Source organism: Arvicanthis niloticus, chromosome 9 (assembly GCF_011762505.2).
Source record: "Arvicanthis niloticus isolate mArvNil1 chromosome 9, mArvNil1.pat.X, whole genome shotgun sequence".
NCBI lineage: Eukaryota > Metazoa > Chordata > Mammalia > Rodentia > Muridae > Arvicanthis > Arvicanthis niloticus.
In genome coordinates, this window is record NC_047666.1 from 33,000,913 (window position 1) to 33,021,872 (window position 20,960).

The following is a 20,960-nucleotide window of genomic DNA, read 5'->3' on the forward strand; positions in this document are numbered from 1 at the left end:
CCCAATCTGCTTTTCCTCTTCCTCTTGGTTGTTGTCTTAATATGTGAGCCTAAACTGTGACTGCCCTTGACAGATAGTGAGAAATGCAGATTTGGGACCCTATCTCAGATCTACCAAAGTGAAATCAGCATGGTATCAAGGCTCCAGGTGATGCTTCTGCACACTGAAATGCCTTCAGAAGGGATCCAGTCCAGTGTCACAGGCAATGATGAGACCAAAAGAGCAGACTCCTGCTGTGTCTGTCACTCATTAGCTCAGTTTCCTCTAACAGGTTTTCTTAGCTAGGCGAGATCTGTCACCAACCTGAAAATGCTGTATCTAGGATAATGCTTTCCAAAGCACTAGGCTTCAGTTCTCCAGGGCCTCCAGGGGATAAGGGATTGTGTAAGGCTACCTGACAGAGCTAAGCCTCCAGGCTACAAACCCACTTCAAACAGAGCTCCTATGCTTTGATCAGTTTTAGATATTGGGATTACAGTTAGATTTCCTTAGAAAAGAAGAATTCTCTGCTTTGCTTTTTCTTCTCAGCCAACCTCTGTTGTTCTGCATTGTCCGTCAGCATTGTTAGCATGGTTGTCAAAGCATTCAAGTCATGAGCTTAAGGAATGAACCTGCTTCTATTTTCTATACACTTCCCTTGGGGTACAGATGTGACCTTTAAAACGTCAAACCCTTCTGCTCCCAAGAGGACTGCTAAGTTACTTTCCTATCCTATTTTAACATGTAATATCCAAGAAAGACACTAATGTGGAAAATTCTGAATTTGGCTTATATACCACCCCTGGTTTGCCCTCCAGCGAAAGCTCTGTGTCTTTTTCCCTTACAAACAAAACAACCCAACAAGCAATGGGAATTTGATGCTTAAGGTCAACACTAGCAGTCCAGTTAAACACAACCTAGACTAAGAATTTGGGGGACATCTTTAGTGATTAGCATTGCCTTGTTACTCTATTATAGTCTTTTACAATGTTTTTCATAAGGAAGGTACATGGAAATTAGAAAAAGATGCATCCAGTTTTAGGAACAGGTAGTGATGTCTCTGAACTGGGATAAACAGGAGTACCTCAGCAGCGGAGCTGCTGGGAAGCTGTTTACCAGACACCTATGTACCACCTCATTTCCAGGAATTAGAGTTTCAAAAGTTTCAAAAGACTTTATAGAGGCAACAGTATGACATTTATTTAAAAAGTATTAGAGACAAACAGATGCTTTTAAAAGTGGAAGTCGAGTGTGACTGTGGTATGTACACACGGCCTTTTGGAGGAGATGATAGCTCTGTTTTAAGTTCATTCCTGACTTTGAGCCAGAGGCCCCTGGGAAGGTTTGTGGGAAGATCAAAAGCAAATGTTGGCCTGGAGAGATGGCTCAGGGGGGAGATGAATAGTACCAAAATATAAGGACTGGAGTTCATATCTCCAGCACCTATGTAAAAGATGGGTCAGTGTGGTAGCCCACCTGTAACCCAGCACTTAGGAGGCTGAGGCAGAGGAACCCCAGAGTAAGACAGAGAGCTAGACTAGCTGAATTGGTGAGCTATGGGTTGAACTGAAGACCACTGTCTCAATATACAAGCTGGATAGTGAGCTAAGAAGATGTTGAACACCAGAGTCTAATCTTTGCATATATGTGTGTATTGGTATAAATACACCACATACTTTGTACACATGAACATGCATACATAAATACATCATATCCTCTCTGTCTTTCTCTCTCTTTGTCTCTGTCTCTCTCTGTGTGTCTTTCTCTCTGTCTCTCTTTCTCTCTCTTTCACTTTCTCTCCAAAAATAAAGGAGACAAAGGAGGACAGAAGGAAGGAGACTTGTATATTCAAAACCTCAGGGTAGCTAGAAAAAGTGAAGCAGAGACATCATGGAAGGAAATGAGGCCCTGGCAAGAGTCAAGGACCATTTTGGGTAGGTCTTTATAAGCCATGAAAAAGATACAGGAAGAGATAACTTTTCAAATAAGCTCTACCCTGGGAAAATGTCTGCACAAAAGACCATGGCATTCCCATAATCAGTGGTCCATATTCAAAAACAATGCTTTCCAATTTTATTTAACTTTAGTTTTAAAGAGGGAAGCAGAATTGATAGTTTTATCCTTTATGTGTCCTTGGGGACACATAAGAATTGCCTTGGAAAGGGGTCGAGTTGTATGGAGTGTATTCTCTCTCTCTCTCTCATATATATATATATATATATATATATATATATATATATATATCACTAAAATGTAACCCCTACTCACAGTGAGCAACATTTCCCTACAAGAGGGGGCTACAACTAACAATTCCTAAACCAATCATATGCACACTCAGAGTTTTCATCCACACTAACCTTCAGCTCAAATCTCAAGCGTCTCTATTCTATGAACACAGTACCTCAAACACAATACAATCAAAACCCAGCTTGTCTAAGTCCATAAACAAGTTAGAGTCTTCTTGTACATTCTCTATGTCAGCAGGTATCAATTGGTACCAAATTGGTATAGGGTACCTGTCCAGTCAGTAGCCATTATACATCTGAATGAATAGCTGATAAATGAATAAAGTTCTTAAACAAAATGAGAATGAAAAGAAGAAAGTGAAAGAGGGTGGAAAGTTATGTGCTAGGGAAAGATGGTCAGTCCTTAAGCTCACCTGGAGGTTATGCAAGAAAGTACAGAGTCCCTAGCAATCCTGATGTGATTTGTTAGGGTGAAGTCTAGGTGTCCTGATTAGTCAAAGATTTCCCAGATGATTGTTTTAATCATCCCAGTTGAAAGTGACCATTCAGGAGTTACTGAAATCAAAGCCATCATTTCCTGGGCCTCTTGAAATTTCTTCTTGTGTGTATGTGTGCAAGTGTGCATGTGTGCATTGTGGCAGTCAAAGGCCAATCTTTGGTATTATCTCTCAGGTATTACCCATGTTTATAAGAGGCAGTCTCTCACTGGCCTGGAACTTGCCAACAAGGCTAGTCTGGCTTGTCCAAGAGTAGCAGGGACCCCCTTGTCTCAGCCTTATTCTCACAACCCCAACCTCTGCTAATGGCAAATTTCTTTATTCAATGAATTCAGTCAAATTCCAGAGCTGCCAGCCAATGCTCATCACAAAAGAAGTTCCCAAATATCTGATCTGAAGAGAGCTGATTGCTGATGTTTACCCACTGACTATGGGAAGATTAAGGCCTTCAATAAACTTTACAGGAAGCAGTGCGGCCCAAGAACCTTCCTTCGGGCCTCCTGAACCTCTGAATGGGCAGAGATCATCCTTGCCCTCTCTGGACAAAATTTCAGATTAGACATGAGTTAGTTTTGTTCAACCAACCAGCTTCATTCCCTAGACATCCTCAAATTCATCTCTACTGTTTCTATATATTAAGCTGAAAGAGTCCCATGGTAACAGAACATAGGCTTTTAGTTCCAACAAAGAAAGATCAAAACATATACACTGACCTGAGCAGGTGAGGGGCTGAAGTCATGGAGTCAGCTCTCCACTCTGCTCTACCTTTCTACCTCAGACTTGAGCAAACATATAATCTCTCTTTGTTGATCTGTCAAAGAAGCCTCCAAGAGATTTAATAAAAGTTAAATAAGATGAAATCTTATTTTGCATCCTATTAAGTCTGCCTATAGTTGCTTAAGGAGGGCCTTTATTAAGAGCTTGTTCAGTTATTGTGTAGACAGGAAGGATCATAGGTGTTTGAGGCTTTCCCATGACTTAGGCAGATAGCAGTAAAGTCCATCTGATGGCTTCTCTACAAGAATGCCTGGTACTTGGACTGGGATGGCTGGAGTGAATGATTTCTAGCTAGGTCTTTCTACTCTTTATGGGATGCTCTGAGTTGTTAAACTTCCCACTTAAAGCTAGTCTCACCCTAAGAGAGAGGAAATAGAAATTTAAGTCTATTAAGGCCAGGATCTACGAATGGATTTAACATCACTTCCTGCTTATCTTTCTGTTCAAAGCAATTCCAGTGCCCTGCTGACACAGGACAAAGAGTGTCTTAATTAGGGTTTCTATTGATGCCATAAAACCATCACCAAAAACTAAGTTGGGGAGGAAAGGGTTTATTTGGATTACACTTCCATATCACTGTTGACCATTGTGGCGGTTTGAACAGAAACACCCCCCATAGCTCATATATTTGAATGCTTGGTTATTAAGGAGTAGTACTGCTGACAGGAATTAGGAGGTGTGGCCTTGTTGGAGGAGGTGTGGCCTTGTTATAAGAAGTACAACACTAGGGGTGGGCTTTGGGGTTTCAAACACTCAAGTTAGGCCCAGTCTCTACCTTTGTTTCTGCTGCCTGTTGATCCAGATGCTGCATCTCCAGTACCTTATCTGCCTGCATGCCCTCATGCTCCCTGCCATGTTGACAATGGACTAAACCTCTAAGACATGTAAGTAAGCCACAGTTAAATTCTTTCCCTTAGAAGAGCTCCTGTAGATAACGTGTCTTTTCACAGCAATAGAACACGGACTAAGATAACCACCAAAGTACATCAGGGTAGAAACTCAGAGTAGGATCCTAGAGGCAAGAATTGATGCAGAGGCCATGGTGGAGTGCTGCTTACTGGATTGTTCCTCATGGCTTGCTCAGGCTGCTTTCTTGCTTTCTTATAGAATCCAGGACCACCAGCCCAGGGATGGCACCATCCACAAAGCGCTAGGCCCTCTCCCAAGTCAATCACTAATTTAAAAAAATACCGTACAGGCTTGCCTACAACCTAGAAGCATTTTTTTTTTTTAAATTGAGGTTCCCTCCTCTCAGACAAATTTGTCTTATGTCAAGTTGACATAAAACTGTCCAGCACAGAGTTAGTCACCTTGCAAATGGAGGAATGATGCTCCAGCTTTGTGAATGTTTAGTCCACCATCATATACAAAGCACAGTGCCCAACATATGTTAAATTATAATATCTTAAATAGCATCTATTGTGGCAATAACCAAATGGTATTCTAATAACCTCATGATGGTATTCTGATCTTTTCATGAAATTAATGGAAGTTATGATCAGCAAATGACTGAGTCAAAGAAAAGAGAGAGACCATAGTAATCACTGAAAAGAAGCATCTCCTTCCCCGTGGGAGGCATTGAGTCACTCTGTGTTTGTTGAGCCGCATAAGGAAGTTGCTGTCACAATCCTTCCAGTGAAGCTATTGTGATGGTGCATAGAAGAGGGGGCTTTCTTGGACACTCATTTCATTGGAAACGATGGGTGTGACGAATGCCTTTGTGTGAAGGTGGCACCATCCACAAGGAACAGCATGACTCATGGAGTGAAATCATAGATTCTATGGTGCTGCCAGGCTGAGAGCACTGGGGCTGGCTCAATGGGATTGAAAGAAAGATCAAGGAATTCCAGTCTTTGGATGTACATAGGGCAGGGAGAGAATGTGATGCATCAACTACTAGCATATATGCACGATACTGAATTCTTTTCAAGGTACCTCACCATTTAAAAATGAGCCAATAATACACTAGACTTAAGAAGAATTCATTATGACTTAAGGATAACAAAGTTAATAAAGTGCTTACTGCTTATGCATGAAGGTCTGTGTTTGATCCCCAGAATCCATACAAAAACATAGGGTGTGGTGATGCACACTGTAGCTCCAGCATTGGGAAGACAGAGACAGGCAGAACCCAGGGGCTCACTGCATATACATAGCATGTGCATTCACACAAACATGCACTCACACAAACACACCGCACGTACAAAAGATAATCTCTCATGACAAAGTTGATGCTGTCGCAGTTATCTAAGGAACAGATGGATATTTGAGAATAAAACTTTATAATATATTTTATGTTAGCCACATTAATACATGATGCTTCATTTATAAATGCTACGAAGATAAAAACACAGCACCATAGCTTTACTTGACACCTTCTCTCCTGACTCTGGGCTGGCCCATTGACTTACTTTAATTAATTGAATATGATAAAATAGATGTGCCAATTCCAGTAACATCCCAAAAGTTCCGATCAGTGAAATAATCAATGTGCAGGATAGTTTTGTCTTCTTAATACAAACTCGAACAATCCTTGAAGAGAGAATCTCAGTTGAGAAAGTATTTCTATCAGCTTGCCTGTAGGCAAATCTGTGAGGTTATTTTCTTATTAATTATTAATGTGGGAGGGGTAACTGGGGGGGCAGTATCACCCCTGGGAAGGTGGTCCTGGGTTATATATATATATAAAAAAAAAACAAACTGAGAGTGTCACAAGGATCGAGCCAATAAGCATCATCCTTCCATGGTCTTTGCTTCAGTTCCTACCTCTAAGTTCCTGCCCTGCTTGAGTTCCTTCCTCGGCTTCCCTCAGTGGTGGACTGTGATCTGGAAGAGTAAGCCAAATAACCCTTTCCTCCCCAAGTTGTTTTTAGTCATGCCATATATCACAGTTATAGGAAGAAAACCAATGAATACCTTGAATACATGGTACCCATACAATGAAATACCAAAATAAACATTAGAAAGGGAAAAAAAAAAAGGAATTTCCATTTAAAAATGATGGCTTTACTTTCATGAAATCTAAAATATTTTCATTTTATTTTGATTTATCTACTTATATCAACTTACTGGGTGTAAAATCAGTCTATAATCCCAACTGTTCTATGATAAACTAGAAATCAAAAATAAAAATTTAAGAAGATAGCATGAAAAATATGTAAGGATAAACCTAACACAAGAGGTAAAGATGTTTGAATAACTTACAAAAATGTGATTAACAGTTATTAAGATTACTAAAATGAGATATCTAAAGATACTAAAACCAGATATCACTACTATCATAGAATTAACTATGGGGCTGAAATAGGCCAATGGGCAGTGGAATAAATTCAATTCAGAAGCAGTATTACTTTAAATATTATATTGCCTTATATACTGTACATATCACCCTGTATAGTTATGGATGCTTCCTGTAGGACTGAGGTAATGGCAGCTGGGTAGGGAAAGCACAGATGTTGTGAATATTACCATAATAACAGGGCATCCTTACACAAGCCGAGCATCCAAAATCTGCAAATCCAAAGTCTGTCTGTCAAGTTTCAGAATCCGAAGCTTTCTGGAAGTTCTATAGCTCACCACACATGATAGACCACATTTCAAACAGAAGCAAGGCACTGGCACAGAAGACGGTGTGTGTGCATTTGCATTTGACCATGGTCTGTCATGTGAGATGAGATGTGGCAAAGTGCACATGTAATATCACTGGGTCTTATGTGTTGCATCACTGGAATCTACAATAACTCGATGAAAGGTTGAATTTGGCCTGTTGGTTCAGACAGTCTTAGTCTGTCAAAGCAGGAAATGAATGGCAGAGTTCATGGCAACAGGAGTGTATGGCAGATACTCCTGACACCATGGCCAAGCTGGGGAGTTCCAGAACTAGGAGCCAGGGTGGGCTCTTTAAAGGCCCACTCCTAGTAACCTGCTTCAACAAGTCAGGCCCTGCTGAAGGATCCACATACTTCTAAGTTGCCACTTATTAAGGAAGACACATTTAAAACACCAGCCGGTGGGAGACACTTCAGAGTCAAACGATAACTTCCATGCTTTCAATTTTTAAAGGAAATAAAAACACAGCACAAACATGAGGGTGTGAGTGGAAAGATTTTGTTATAGGGATATTAACTATAACCTTGTTTTGTTGTGAGAGGAAAACCCTAAGGCACTAGACCATTGCCTGCCATGCTATCACAGGATGTGAATCAATTACATTACAACACATAGAGCCACAGAGCAGAACCCAGATTCTCCATTTGATAGAACCAAAGAGCATTCCTCTGCCTCTAAAACAAGTCAAGATGCATGAGCAAGTGAGAGATGTTTATAATACATTGTGCACAGATGTTTTCATGTTTTAACGTAACTAAGGAACACTTCCACACGGCGGGTTCAATTTACATGATGGTGTTATTGGTGGCTCTGGGTTTTATTTTGTTTTGATCATTTGTAGATTAATTCAGAGCAATGGGTATGGATTACTTTGGAAGGGAATGGAAAGAAGACAAACTATTTAATTGGAAACAATAGTGACAAAAGAGCCTAGAGATTTAAAGGTGTGACAAGAAGCAGAGTTTAAAGACGTGTTTGGAAAACACTGGAATCCTCCCAATACCCACAAGCTCATCTGAGTATGACCTTTCCCTGCCAGTGGCCACCCACCTGGCTGTTTGTCTCCAGCATTTGCAGCTCTGACATTGACAATCAGATCTAGCTGTGAGCTTGGAGGTACACAAGGAGTGACACAGGGGCCAATGTGAGGAGCTCCCCACAAAACAAATTGCCCTTCACACTGTAGGTCAGCCTAACCTACTTCGAAAGTTCCTAGGCAATGAGAAACCTTGTCTCAAAATAAAATAAAATAAAATAAAATAAAATAAAATAAAATAAAATCAGTGTGAACAGCATTTGAGGAACAGTAATTGAGATGATTGCCTTCTCACCGCCACAAACATGAACCTGCACACACATGCCTGGGTGCTGTACACACAAACACACACAAGCACATATAGAGATAGATAAACAGATGGACAGAAAGACACACAAACACACACACACACACACAAAGAGAGAGAGAGAGAGAGAGAGAGAGAGAGAGAGAGAGAGAGAGAGAGAGAGAGAGACAGACAGACAGACAATCTTGACCCTAGCTGAAAGGAAGTGAAAAAAACTCTAGCCATGGCAGAGAATAGACTGCTCCTCCCTCCAGCCTCCTCTCTGGTTTTCTACTAGACCGAGACAGGAAAAACGAAATGTACTTGACATGCGTTAGCGTTGGAGCCGGCAGAAGACAGCAAGCAGTCCCAGTGCTTGTGCTTGCTTTCATGGTGGGTGTCTGGCACAGGCAGACAGCAAGCAACAGGCTAGCAGAAGGAACCACTTGGTCAGCACAGGTTTTTTCATCAGATGAAGTGGGGTCACCTTTTTTACACACCTGTTAACTCCTCGGGTAGAATTAACCAGTTGGTAAGCTGTGTATACAGGTTTTTGCCATGTAATGAATCCTTTTTACTCTAGAGAGAGTGGCTTCACCTCTAGGCCAGCACTTCTAAAAGCAAAGCATGTCACAAATTTATAGAAATAACAGGGTATTTTATGGCAAATAAGGAAAGTAAAGCAATACAAAATAAAGGCAAAAAGTGGGAAGGGGCGTGTTCAGTATCTATTACAGTGTGTGAAACAGGCTGGTGCTTATTACACCTTCTATGTGTGGTGTAATAACTTGCAGAATATTGGCATTTTGGGGGCTACCACAGTTAATCCTCACAATAAACAAAGCCTGAAGAGAGGACAGGGTAATTGAGTGGGGAAGGAGCTGGTGAGTCGACACAGGACATTTCAATGGAGGCTTGTAATTAGAAAGAAAGATGCTGGGAAGCAGGTAGGCTGACCCATAAAAGTCAATGAATTTGGAAAGAGCTAATTTAAATAAAATATGTTTCAGAACTGAGTAATACATAGTGTGACTTCCATAGAGTAAAAAATAGGGTGGAGCTATGGCAGGACACTCTTATTGGATGCTGTCACCTGAGGCACACATCTTGCAAGCAAATTGCTACCATGAAATTTTCTTGCTGTTAGTATGGGAAGCCCACACTGGCTTTGTCTTTACTATTGGCAAGCCTGATAAAGCTTTGAAACAAAAAGAGTATAGGGGCTTTAATCAAACTGGCTGAATTCCCGGCCCCTGCAAAATGACCTTACAGAACTCTGGGGTAGTCTGGAGTTGCAGCTGTCAGCATTTGGCCAGGGAATAAAATGTTCCTTCCTTTTCCGTCTATTTTCTTTACTGGATGAAAAAAAATAAATGGGTTAAAAGAAATACACAGAAATCTGTAGAAAACCTTAAATATGGCATCTCCACGACTTTGCAAAATAAACAAAGAATGAAGATGTATTTATGTACACTTTCACATACTTATTAATATGGACCTGCGAGTCTATGGTGTTGTACTGATTTTCTCTATGCATAATGAAGAATAACTATTCTGTCTAAGGGATTAAATTCTAGTCAGGACTCAGCTGATTAAAAGCACAGAGTAAAGGACTGCTTAGCCTCTCTCACTTTTGTTCCAGGTATCCTTCTATAACACAGCAACGTAAACTTCAGCCAGAAGAACGGAATCCAGTGACTCCATGCCAAAAGAAATAAAGCTTTGCATTTGCTTCCTGAGCGTCCTTGCACTTGGAAGGTTTCTTTCCTCACAAGAAACACGTGTCAAAGGATATAAAAGCGGCTTTCAGCTTGGGGTTAGAACCCGAAACAAAAAAAAAAAAAAAAAAAAAAAAAAAAACAATGGAGAAAAATTTCAGCTCATCTTTTCTAGATTGGAAATGATGCATGAATTTTGCTGTTTCTCTAAGATTTCAGAACAGGTATGACACAGTGCTTAATTCAGTAACCCAGTGAATCACCCTTTCTCTCTGGGATATTAACACTTGTGTAAGACGTCTCCATGTGAGGCAGGGGAAAGACTTGAAACACAGAAAAGCTTCAAAGATTCGTAAATAGAATAATGTTGTCTGTACCCCACTAATTTTCCTGCCATCCCTGAGAGGTCCTGTGGGCTGTAGCAATGCATCATTTAGATAGCCCCTTCGGGTGGTTCATAGAAAACTAACAAAAATTGATGTTGTTATCTGAGGCTTTCTTCTGTGATTTGTCTAACTCTTTACTTCATTATGGTTTTTACTCTTTAATAAAATGGCCCGATATTGCCTTCAGATGTTCCAGAAAACTTTTTGGCTGGCTGAAAAAAAAAAAATTAAGAGTCAACAAGTTCATTGTAAGGACACCCAAACTGTCCATTTGAATGAACATGCTGCGGCAGGCAAGTCGAGGAGGGTAGGCTTTTTATCCCCAAGCTGAACAGCACTAATGACTTTCTAAAATGTATATCCTAATCCTAACTTTTACCCACAAAAGTTAAGTGCGAGGCTCATCTTCCAAAGCCCAGGAATAAGGACAGGAGCAGACAACTAGTTCCCACCCCTTAACGGAATTTAGCCTGTAGCAGGAAGACAGACATCAAGTTAAAAATCATCAATAAGACCCGAGGAGCCTATGTAGAGAATTAACCACTGCTCACCTAGGCATTTAGAAGCTCCCGTCCATAAAGAAGCGGAGACTGCTAAAAGATGCTCCAGACACTAGCAAGCCAAGAAGAGGCAGGCACTATAGATCGCCAGACATGGCAGAGAAAGGAAATTTCATTCTGTTGTTCATACTTCAGTCTCCATACATGTTGCCTTAGTTTCTAGGCCTGCTTTCTTCACATTCAAAACTGTCTTCATTTTTCCTACGATGCTTTTGGAAAAACAATATGAAAATGAGAACTACTATTCATTGAACATGCTGTGCCAAGTCCGCCAGACCCTTACGCAACCTTAATTTCTGTCCATACTTGAAAACAATGGGTTCAGATCACTTACACGGGCGGTCAGTGAGCTAACGTAGGATTCAGAACGAGATAGATGTTCAAATGCCAGATTCTCAGGACTTCACTGAGGTCTCTCCCATTCCAATCTATAAAATATTTCATCGAGATGGCCAGTAGAGGGATATTTCTATTAAAAACACTGCCCAAGAGTAGTAAAACAATTATGAACTAATAATTGGCCCAGGGGCCCCTCCAGCTGTTTTAAGTTGGACTCTCAGAGGATATTGGGCTGGGAACTTGAATTTTAACAAGCAACCCAAGTGCATCCCGTGTATATGAGACTTTCTGAACTTCCCTGGTGAGAAAGATTAAGGAATGGCCAGAAAATGACTGCTGCTAATTCAGGTTCAGTGTCTCAGCCACGATCCCAGGCTGTTCACCTCACCTTTGGATGAAACACTACACTACAAAGTGCTTATGGTTTTCAAACTCCAAATCCTTTAGCCTCCCTTTTGGGCAAACTCTCTAGGCAGGGCTTGGGAGAGTTGCTGGCTCAAGCTTCAGCCAAGCTGTGAAAAGAGAGGCTTTTCCAGAGGAAATAAGATAAGGCAGAACTTAGAAAAACAAACATCCTGAGGCTGGTGTGCCAAGGGCCACTGGTAAAATCTATAGTCCAACGCCGAGCGAGTTAAACAAACACATTACCCGGCCATCCAGGAAACCTGAAGCAGATGCTGGAAGTAGGATGTGTGTTTTCAACCTGGGGAGAAATATCCTGAGGAGTGATGATGCGGAAGGAGGCACAGAGTGCTCAAAGTAACAATGAAGGGAATCTCCAGCAGCCAGTGTACCTGCGATGGGCAGGCAGTGTTCCAGTTGTGTGGTTCAGAGCCAATTTAGGCCTGAGTGAAGGTGAACTGTGTCCTACTGTTGGAGCTGTTAGGGTCTGAGCCAAGGCAATCCTAACAAGCTAGGCTCAGGCTAACACATTTTAGTTTTGCAATGCTAAAATGGTGTGGTGCTGCCTACCCACCCATTACTTCATGTGAAATAACAGTTCTGATTCAAAATGGGGATGAAGCCAGTGCTCTCCAAACATCCTCAGCAATGTCCCAGATCCTCTTCTGATACAGATTTGTGCTTTGGAGGAAACACAAAATACCAATGTCTGGGAAAACAAAACAAACAAACAAACAAACAAACAAAAGGATTTGATGAACTGCATTGGTACTCTACACAAACTTCACCTAGTGAAATAGTGTTCAGTACTGCGCTTGGCAATTCCTCAGCACAGAAGACACAGTGGCCCAGTGCAGGTTGCTCTTATTTGACTAATAACAGCATTGAGTCCTATTCATTACCTCGGTTTCCAAAGGATGCTAAGACTGAGCATGGTGACACATAACTATAATTCCAGGAAGTAGACATAGGAAGATCATGAATTCAGGGCAAACTGGCCTACATAGTGAGATCTTGTCTCACTAGAGAAATAGAGAGGGAGGGAGAAATGAATGGATGGATGGATAGATGGATGGATGGATAGATGGATGGACAGATGAATGGATGGATGGGTGAGTGGCTGAATGGGTACTATAGGCCTTTCCCCTGGGAACTCAGTTTTTTGGTAATATTTTAGCATTGCTAGACCTGGCTCTACAGCAGTTGGGGCAGGTTTCTCCCAGCTGTCCATGTGGGCTCATCTCAGAATCTGAGGCATTCTCTGACATGGTCTCTCCTGGAGCTCTCTGTTTCTCCCACTCATTCCCTTTCACATGATGACATTTAATTAGCTATCTTTTTTTTTTTTTGCTTGCTTTTAATTAAGGAAACACTGTTTGCACTCTTCTTGGAATCATTCACTGAATGCCATCTAGACTCTTGACATTTATTTAGGAAATAGCATTTTTGCAGAGTTTTTATAGCATGAATATTAGATGATGAGGATAATTCAAAACCCTCCACATAAGCAGGCTCATACTCCCCTTTTGCATTTTATAGAACAGTAAGGTCAGACTTGAAATCTCAGCTGCGCTTAGGATTTATAGTAGCAGCAACGATTTGGAAAATGTTGGAGTATTTTAAGCTAGCCACCCAAACTTTGGCTATGTCCTGTGAAATGTTATATAGCTTCTCAACAAAAATAACTGTAGGGGATGGATTGGGGAATGTAGCTCCATGTAGAACACTTCTTTTAGCATAGGCCAGGTCTTGGATTTGATTCCTAGTTATTTTGCCACCCAAAATAACTGTCCTCATGAAATGATTGCCTTTACTACTAGTACTTTTTAAATGCTATAGTTATCAAGGAATACCCAATTATTCTCTCAAGTGAAAATTGTGAGATCTAGTTGTGGGTTCCTGAAGGATATTCTCTATGGGCTTGCAAGTGGGAGAAAAAAATAAGGGGAGAGGAGGGGGATGAAGAGGGAAGACAAAAGACAGGAAGAATGAAAGGGAGGAAGGAAGGAAGGAAGGAAGGAGCAAAGGGAGGGAGGAAGGGTAACAAGGAGGGAGAGAAGGAAGAAGGGAGGGTGGGGAGGTTTGTGACACCTGTTTTTTCATTTCTTTTGCTTCATACAGATACTTTATTCTTTCTAGTCTACACGCACAGTCTCCTGGTTTTAATACAAAGGTTGTTTTGCTGTAGGAAAGTCTTCCTATTCCCCGTAATACCTAGGGAACTGGGTTTGTCAGAGAGTTCTCACAGCAAAACTTACCTGATTCATTCTTCTTTCCAGGCTTCTTTTAAGATCAGCACAACTCACGGATACAGGCGTTAGAGCCTGTTATTTGGCTATAAGTTGTCCTGCCCCCATTTTTTGGTAATCTGAGGGCAATTGTAAACCTCTTAGAGAGTTAAGCTAACAGTGTATATGCAAAGACCCTGGGCTCACATACTCTCAGGTCCCCATAGTGGGGCAAAGATAACTGTGAAGGAAGAAAGTACAACACTGGGCACAGGGAACAGTGACTGGAAGGACTACAGTGTAACGGCCCGCTCTGTCTGCAGGTTGGGGTCTAGCAAGAGAGGGGGGGGGGGAAGGGGAGAGACATGAAGAATGGAAACAAACCAGAGGATCTGTAGTCAAGTCTTCTTTACTGTCTCCACCACACATACCACTCCTACTACTACTACACCACACACTTACAAGGAAATCCTGGGTATTTATAAGCACAAGCAGGGGAACTCAGGTGAAAACATTTTACCATGTGCACCATGCAGCTGGGGTCACTAAACAGCAAAACAAGCTATGTGGGATAAACAATATATTTATCAAAGTGTGCTTCAGCTGTTGTAGGCTTTTGATAAAACAAGTCTCTCATCAGGGTATATGGTTCCAGATGGCTGCAAAGTTGATAGCTGCTTTCTAGCTGCTTTCTGCTTAAAGTCGGCTCCCAACACGTCCCCCTTTTTAAATTTTTTTCAAAAGGGAAGGCTGGGAAAACTTACGGAAACCGTGCCTGTCCTAGGTTTGTACAAAGGAGCCCAGCCTCCCTTTCCTGTCCTTGGATACTCAACAGCCATTGGTTGAGCTCCTGTCTTAGGATGGTGAGGCCTCCCTTTTTTAGGGGCAAGGCTCTCGATGTGTTCTCTTACCCATCATTGACTATCCAGCTTAGCGCTTAAGTTAGGGGTTAATCCTCGTCAGTCTTGATGACAGAGGTTTCAGAGTCTCCTACTTCCAGCCTGTAATATCGGACCTGTATGGGTTTCATTTGCTATCTGTTGCAGTACAAAAGCCATCAGTCTGTTGAACAGCATGAACCTGAGAGACAAGAGACTTAATGCCTAAATAGTTGGTATAAAAGCAACACTCTTTAAGGCAACACACGATTCCCCTGTTGGAGAAGTGAAAAGTCTAAGCCTTGTACCCACAAATTTTCAATAGAAGAAATTATACCAATGAAATCCTTGAATTTGCATCAACTTAGTAACAATTATACAGATTTCTACCAATAGGTTATGGCTGTGTAATCAATTTTAGCTCTTTCTCCCTGTTCCAATAAAACCATTACTTTTCCCTAGAAAGACAGCCTAATATTAACCACCTCAGTCCCCAAGTCCAGGGAATTGGGGCGCCGACTCTTCATTAACTTCTTCAAGCTGAACATGGGTGTTGAGATATTAGAAGAGGGATGAGGGGAAGGGTAAATTGATAAGCCTCTGACATCTGTCTTAACTGCATCCAGCTGGAAGTTCAGGGCATCAGTGAACATGCAGGTGATAAGATTCATTCACCAAAGCTGTGTATTCTGTAATATACAAATCTCAAAACAAGTTTTAGTATCAAGATAATTATTTTGTTTCTCTGGAATCTAGTGTTCTGGAGGCCTACCTCTGTCATGTCTGATCCACATATTTCTGGAAGATATAACTACAGCCTTAATGACCTCATCAGAAAACTCATAGAAAAACCTTTTTTTCCCAAATCTGTCTATCCTTTGGCCAGTAACCAGAAAAACCTTTATATTGACCTTTTATCCAGAGGAAAAATATAACTATACAACTCAGAATCACACCCATTTTAAAAGTTAAATCAATTAACATTATCATTCTGCTCAGCTCTCTGCCTAGAGCTACCTTCTATTTATCTGCTGGCTCTGTTGACTCAAAGCAGCCTGCAATTTACTCCTTGCATCTTTAAAGCCCTTTTCATCTGTTTCTGCTCACTTATTTCTTGACCCATTTTCGTTACTATAACCTTTATTTATTTATCTGTTTGGCTCTCTTGACTCAAAGCAGCCTGCAATTTACTCCTTGCATCTTTAAAACCTTTTTCATCTGTTTCTGCTTACTTATTTCTTGCCCCATTTTCGTTACTATGACCTACTGCTCTCCCTGCAATCACCTTTGTTTCACCTCTGAATTCAGCCAGCTCCATCAGTCGACTGGTTCTCCAGAGCAGGAGTGAGGATGGCTGCTTCCAATTCCCACGGTGTCCTTCACTGTATCCCGCTTACTGGAGCTTAAACATTGAGGCTCTGTCAGTCAACAGGTTCTCCAGCTCAGGAGTGAGGATGGCGGCTTCTAATTCCTACAGTGTCCTTCACTGTATCCCGCTTACTGGAGCCTCACACTGGGTGCCACTAATGTTGAGGACTGCACTCTCCATGCTTGGTGGCCCCATGATTTGGGAGCCACTAATGTGCTGTCTACACTGCCCCACACTTTGGGGCTAAGTGCTCTGGTCAAGAGAGAGAGTGCGGATGGAGGGGCAAGAGATGCAAAGAATGGAGACAAGACAGGGTGTGTGGTCAAGTCTCCTTTACTGTCTCTACCATACTATATTCACACCTCCTACTGACCACCACCACCTATTGCTGTTACACCACACTATTACAAGAAAAATCCTGGGTATTTATAAGCACAAGCAGGGGAACACAGGTGAAAACATTTTACCATGTGCACCATGCAGCTGGGGTCACTAAACAGCAAAAACAAGCTATGTGGGATAAACAAGATATTTATCAGAGTGTGCTTCAGCTGTTGTAGGCTTTTGAAAAAACAAGTCTCTCATCGGGGTATATGGTTCCAGATGGCTGCAAAGTTGATAGCTGCTTTCTAGCTGCTTTCTGCTTAAAGTCGGCTCCAACTACAGGAAGATTTAAACCTTCTAAAATTACATAGACATATTCTCATCTAGGCATATCACAGCATTCAATAAGTATTAATGGTACATACTTGGCATACATCTAATCTTGTTTGACCTCACATTTCTGGTTCTCAGAAGCACCTAGTGGGAGAGGCTTCTCCGTAGTACACACCCATTCTTGTCACCTGAGTTCTTCCCTCTTGCATTTAGCATCTAGAGGCTAGTTTTTGGCAGTCTTCAAACAGGTACTATTTTAAAGCAAACATATAAATGGTACTATTTTAAAGCAAACATATAAATACCATACACTTACACTATATTCCAAGCCCTGGAGGCTCCCACAGCCTGAGCTCTCTGATTATATCATTATTCAATATTAAAGTGTTGGGAGCGTATTATATTGATAAAATATGATGATCTGCAGCTTGAAAATTTAAAATATGAAAAAGTTTTGTCTTTGACTAGGGAGCTCTTGGGCTCCTTAGGATTGGACTTATATTAAGACTCTGGCTTAAATTGGGTTGGAATCTCAGCTCTGCTATAGACAGGGTATGAGCAAGCCATTCCACTTACAGCGTTTCAGTTTTGCCCTTTATGTCAGTTTATGGGAACCTTTCCACTTTTTCTGCTTTTACTTTCAGGGCATGAAGTAATATTCTTCTAAGGTCCTGAGCTAAGACTGAAAATGTGATGACATATATGTGCACATAGGGACCAGGTGAGAGAGTAAACATAGTGCCCTGCCCCACCCATCTATCACACTTCCAGAATTGTAAGACAGGGTAACAATGCTTGTGTCTATGTGCATGTGACCTGCGTGCCTGGTCCTCAGACCCTCCAGCCTGGCTCTCATCCACCTCATCCTGTTTCAATGTCTTTGCAAAACTATCCACATAGAAGTTTTCCAGCAATCTTGCCTTTGTCAGTTTGAATCTAGTCATTGCCAGAGCACAGTAAAAGCTCTCAGGTATGGTGGCCTGCAGTCAGAAATGTATGTAAGCTAAATGGGGTTTCTGGAATGGGGGTGGGGGTGGCGATTTCAGTCTATACTGGCACACAGTATTCAGAAGATAATGCCAATATTGATAAACTTTATTTTAACTGTATGCATCCATCAAGATCCTGGCTTCTCCATAATATGTTGTTGCTGCAGCTGTTAAAGCCAATCATATTGGAAGAATAACCTTGCAGAGAGCTGCATCAAAAACCATGCTGAATGCCATTCGTTTGTAACTGGAAGGACTGTGGCATGCTGCAGTGATGCAGAGCTCTGCTAGCAAGGGCACCTTCTCAGGAACCAGATGCCACACTCACACAATATGATAAAACTTTCAGTTTACTTCAGGAAACGTACGGCAAAAGAACCCTCATCAGACTCCTGCCCAGCTGTGTGCACTGAAGCCAAGATTCCCCGACTGCAGTTCTCAATGGTATTGGATGTCAGGCCATTGGTACTTAGGCCATTGGAACTCAGGAGCAGTGTTAGACATTGCAGCTGTGGTTCTATCCATCCAATCAGCCTGGTAGGTATGCTGGTGGAATCCCACTCAGAGGAGTCTACATGGTGTTAAGACCACTACCCACCCTCACGTCTGTATCTACCACTGTTTCAAGAGCACAAGGGGCCATAGAATGTCTTCATTTGATAATTTTGTTGTATTGAAGGTCCGGGACTCTCCAGAAGGAGGTCCCACTTAAGTCCAGACAGCACGCACCCAAAGGACACATGAGAGACCGTCTTGCTGTAAAGCAACATGATGTGGTTTATTAAATCAGAGCTCTGGGCAGCCCATATCCCCATATCTCACATAGGGGATAAAGGGACTGACCTCATGGCTCAGGGTCTAGCGCTTATATATGGGCGGGGTGGAAAAAAGCGAACTTTCTCGCAGATGCACAGGATTATTTGTTTTACTTTTTTTGAACACTAGTAGGCCGTACCATGGGCAGGGTGTAGTTCTTACCTTGGCCATCATGTTTCTGGGATGTTTCTTAACAGGCCTTTGTCTTGTAACTCCCCTCCTCTGTACTATTAGTGGGCCCAAACTTCTGGCAGGTGCTTATTCTGCCAAGGTCTAAGGCGAAAAATTTACACATATTTCATAAAATGGCCTTTATAATTTTTCACTCTACAGTATTAACCTGACATTTGTTATGGCTCACCTGCAAAAATCATTTTGAGAGTATTAGATGGTCTTGTTGCCCTAGGATATGAAAAAAAAAAACCACTTGAGGATATTTAAAAGGAAGAAAGAAAGGAAGGAAGGAGGGAAGAAGGAAGGAAGGAAGGAACGAAAAGCAAGCAAGTGGGCAAGATGGCTCAGTGGTTAAGACACTGACTACTCTTCCAGAGCTCCTGAATTCAATTCTCAGCAAACCACATGGTGGGGTTCACAACCATCTATAATGGACCAATGCCCTCTTCTGGTGTGTCTGAAGACTGAAGACAGTGCAGTGCAATATACTCACATATTAAAATAAACAAATCTTTGGAGGAAAGAAAAAACAGAGTGGAAAGAAAGAAAAAAAGAAACTTTTTTGTTCTTCAGATGGTCCACTCTTACAGACCAAATGGAAATTAGAACATTCTTTGGTCTTCATCTAAGCCAGAAGAGAAGTAATGTTGCCAACAGGTCATTGTTTACAAAGTTGTTATGCAGAATGAAGACTTAGTGGGGTGTAGGTAATTGTTGCTGGAAAATGCAGGGTTTCCTCAGGCCAGGCTGTGGGTAGTTGGCTAAGAACGCTCTGGGTTCCTCCAGGCTGGAAGTTTAGGCCCGGCTGCTGTGGCTCAGACTCCTCATAGTGCGGTCCAAAATACAAGAAGTCCATGGTTTTCCAAAACAGGTTTATTGGCATGACGGATGGTGGATGGATCTGGACACCCCCCCCCACTTCCCCCTCCCCAAAACCCAGGCAGACCTGAGTTAAATAGAGAGGGGGGAGGGGCTGGGGAGTGTTGAGGCCCACATTCTGCCTCAACACTTTTGCCTCAACACTTTTGGGGCTAAGTGCTCTGGTCAAGAGAGTGTGGCTCTTGGGCAAGAGACGCGAAGAATGGAGACAAGACAGGATGTGATTCAGTCTCTTCTATTTTCTCAAGTCTCCCCTTATTGAAGGAATTCTGAGGTATTTATATACACAAGCAAGAGACACAGGTGAAAACATTTTACCACGTGCACCATACAGCTGAGGTCACTAAACAGCAAAACAAGCTATGTGGGATAAACATATATTTATCAGAGTGTGCTTCAGCTGTTATAGGCTTTTTGACACCAAGTCTTTCATCAGGGTATATGGTTCCAGACTGCTGCAAAGTTGATCTAGCTGCTTTCTGCTAAAGTCAGCTCCCAACAGCTCCCCCTTTTTAATTTTTTTCAAAAGGGAAGGCTGGGAAAACTTACGGAAACCGTGCCTGTCCTAGGTTGGAACATAGGACCCCAGCCTCACTTAAGATGGTGAGGCCTCCCTTATTTAGGGGCAAGGTCTCGATATGCTCTTCTTACCCGTCATTTGCTATCCAGCTTAAACACGTAAGTTAGGGTTTAATCCTCGTCAGTCTTGATGACAGAGTTTTCAGAGTCCCCCTACTTCCAGCCTGTAATAGCGGACCTGTAATGGTTTCATTTGTTATCTGTTGCCATACCAAAGCCATCAGTTTGTTGAACAGCATGAACCCGAGAGACAAAAGACTTAATATCTAAACTGTTGATATAAAAGCAACACTCTTTAGGCACACCCAAACTTCCCGTTGGAGAGTGAAAGGTCTAAGCCTTGTACCCACAAATTTATACCAATGAATCCTTGAATTTTGCATCAGCTTAGTAACAATTATACAGTGATAAAGACAGCCTAATATTAACCACCTTCAGTCCCCAAGTCCAGGGAATTGGGGCACCGCTCTTCATTAACTTCTTCAAGGCTAACATGGGCGTTGAGATCTTAGAAGAGGGATGAGGGGAAAGGGTCAATTGATAAGCATCTGAAGTC

General features: G+C 41.8%; 1 long non-coding RNA gene across 7 annotated transcripts in view; it reads left to right on the forward strand.

Moving 5' to 3' along the window:
• The window catches only part of LOC143443487 (uncharacterized), a 401,606-nt gene that overhangs the window by 309,358 nt on the left and 71,288 nt on the right, over window positions 1–20,960 (forward strand). For 5 of the 7 annotated variants that reach the window (XR_013112531.1, XR_013112528.1, XR_013112532.1 and 2 more), the window contains one exon: window positions 10,073–10,372. This is a non-coding gene — a long non-coding RNA (uncharacterized LOC143443487). Of the gene's footprint in view, window positions 1–4,301; window positions 4,387–10,072; window positions 10,373–20,960 lie in introns of those variants that run through there. The other 2 variants (XR_013112534.1, XR_013112535.1) reach the window with 1 other exon arrangement.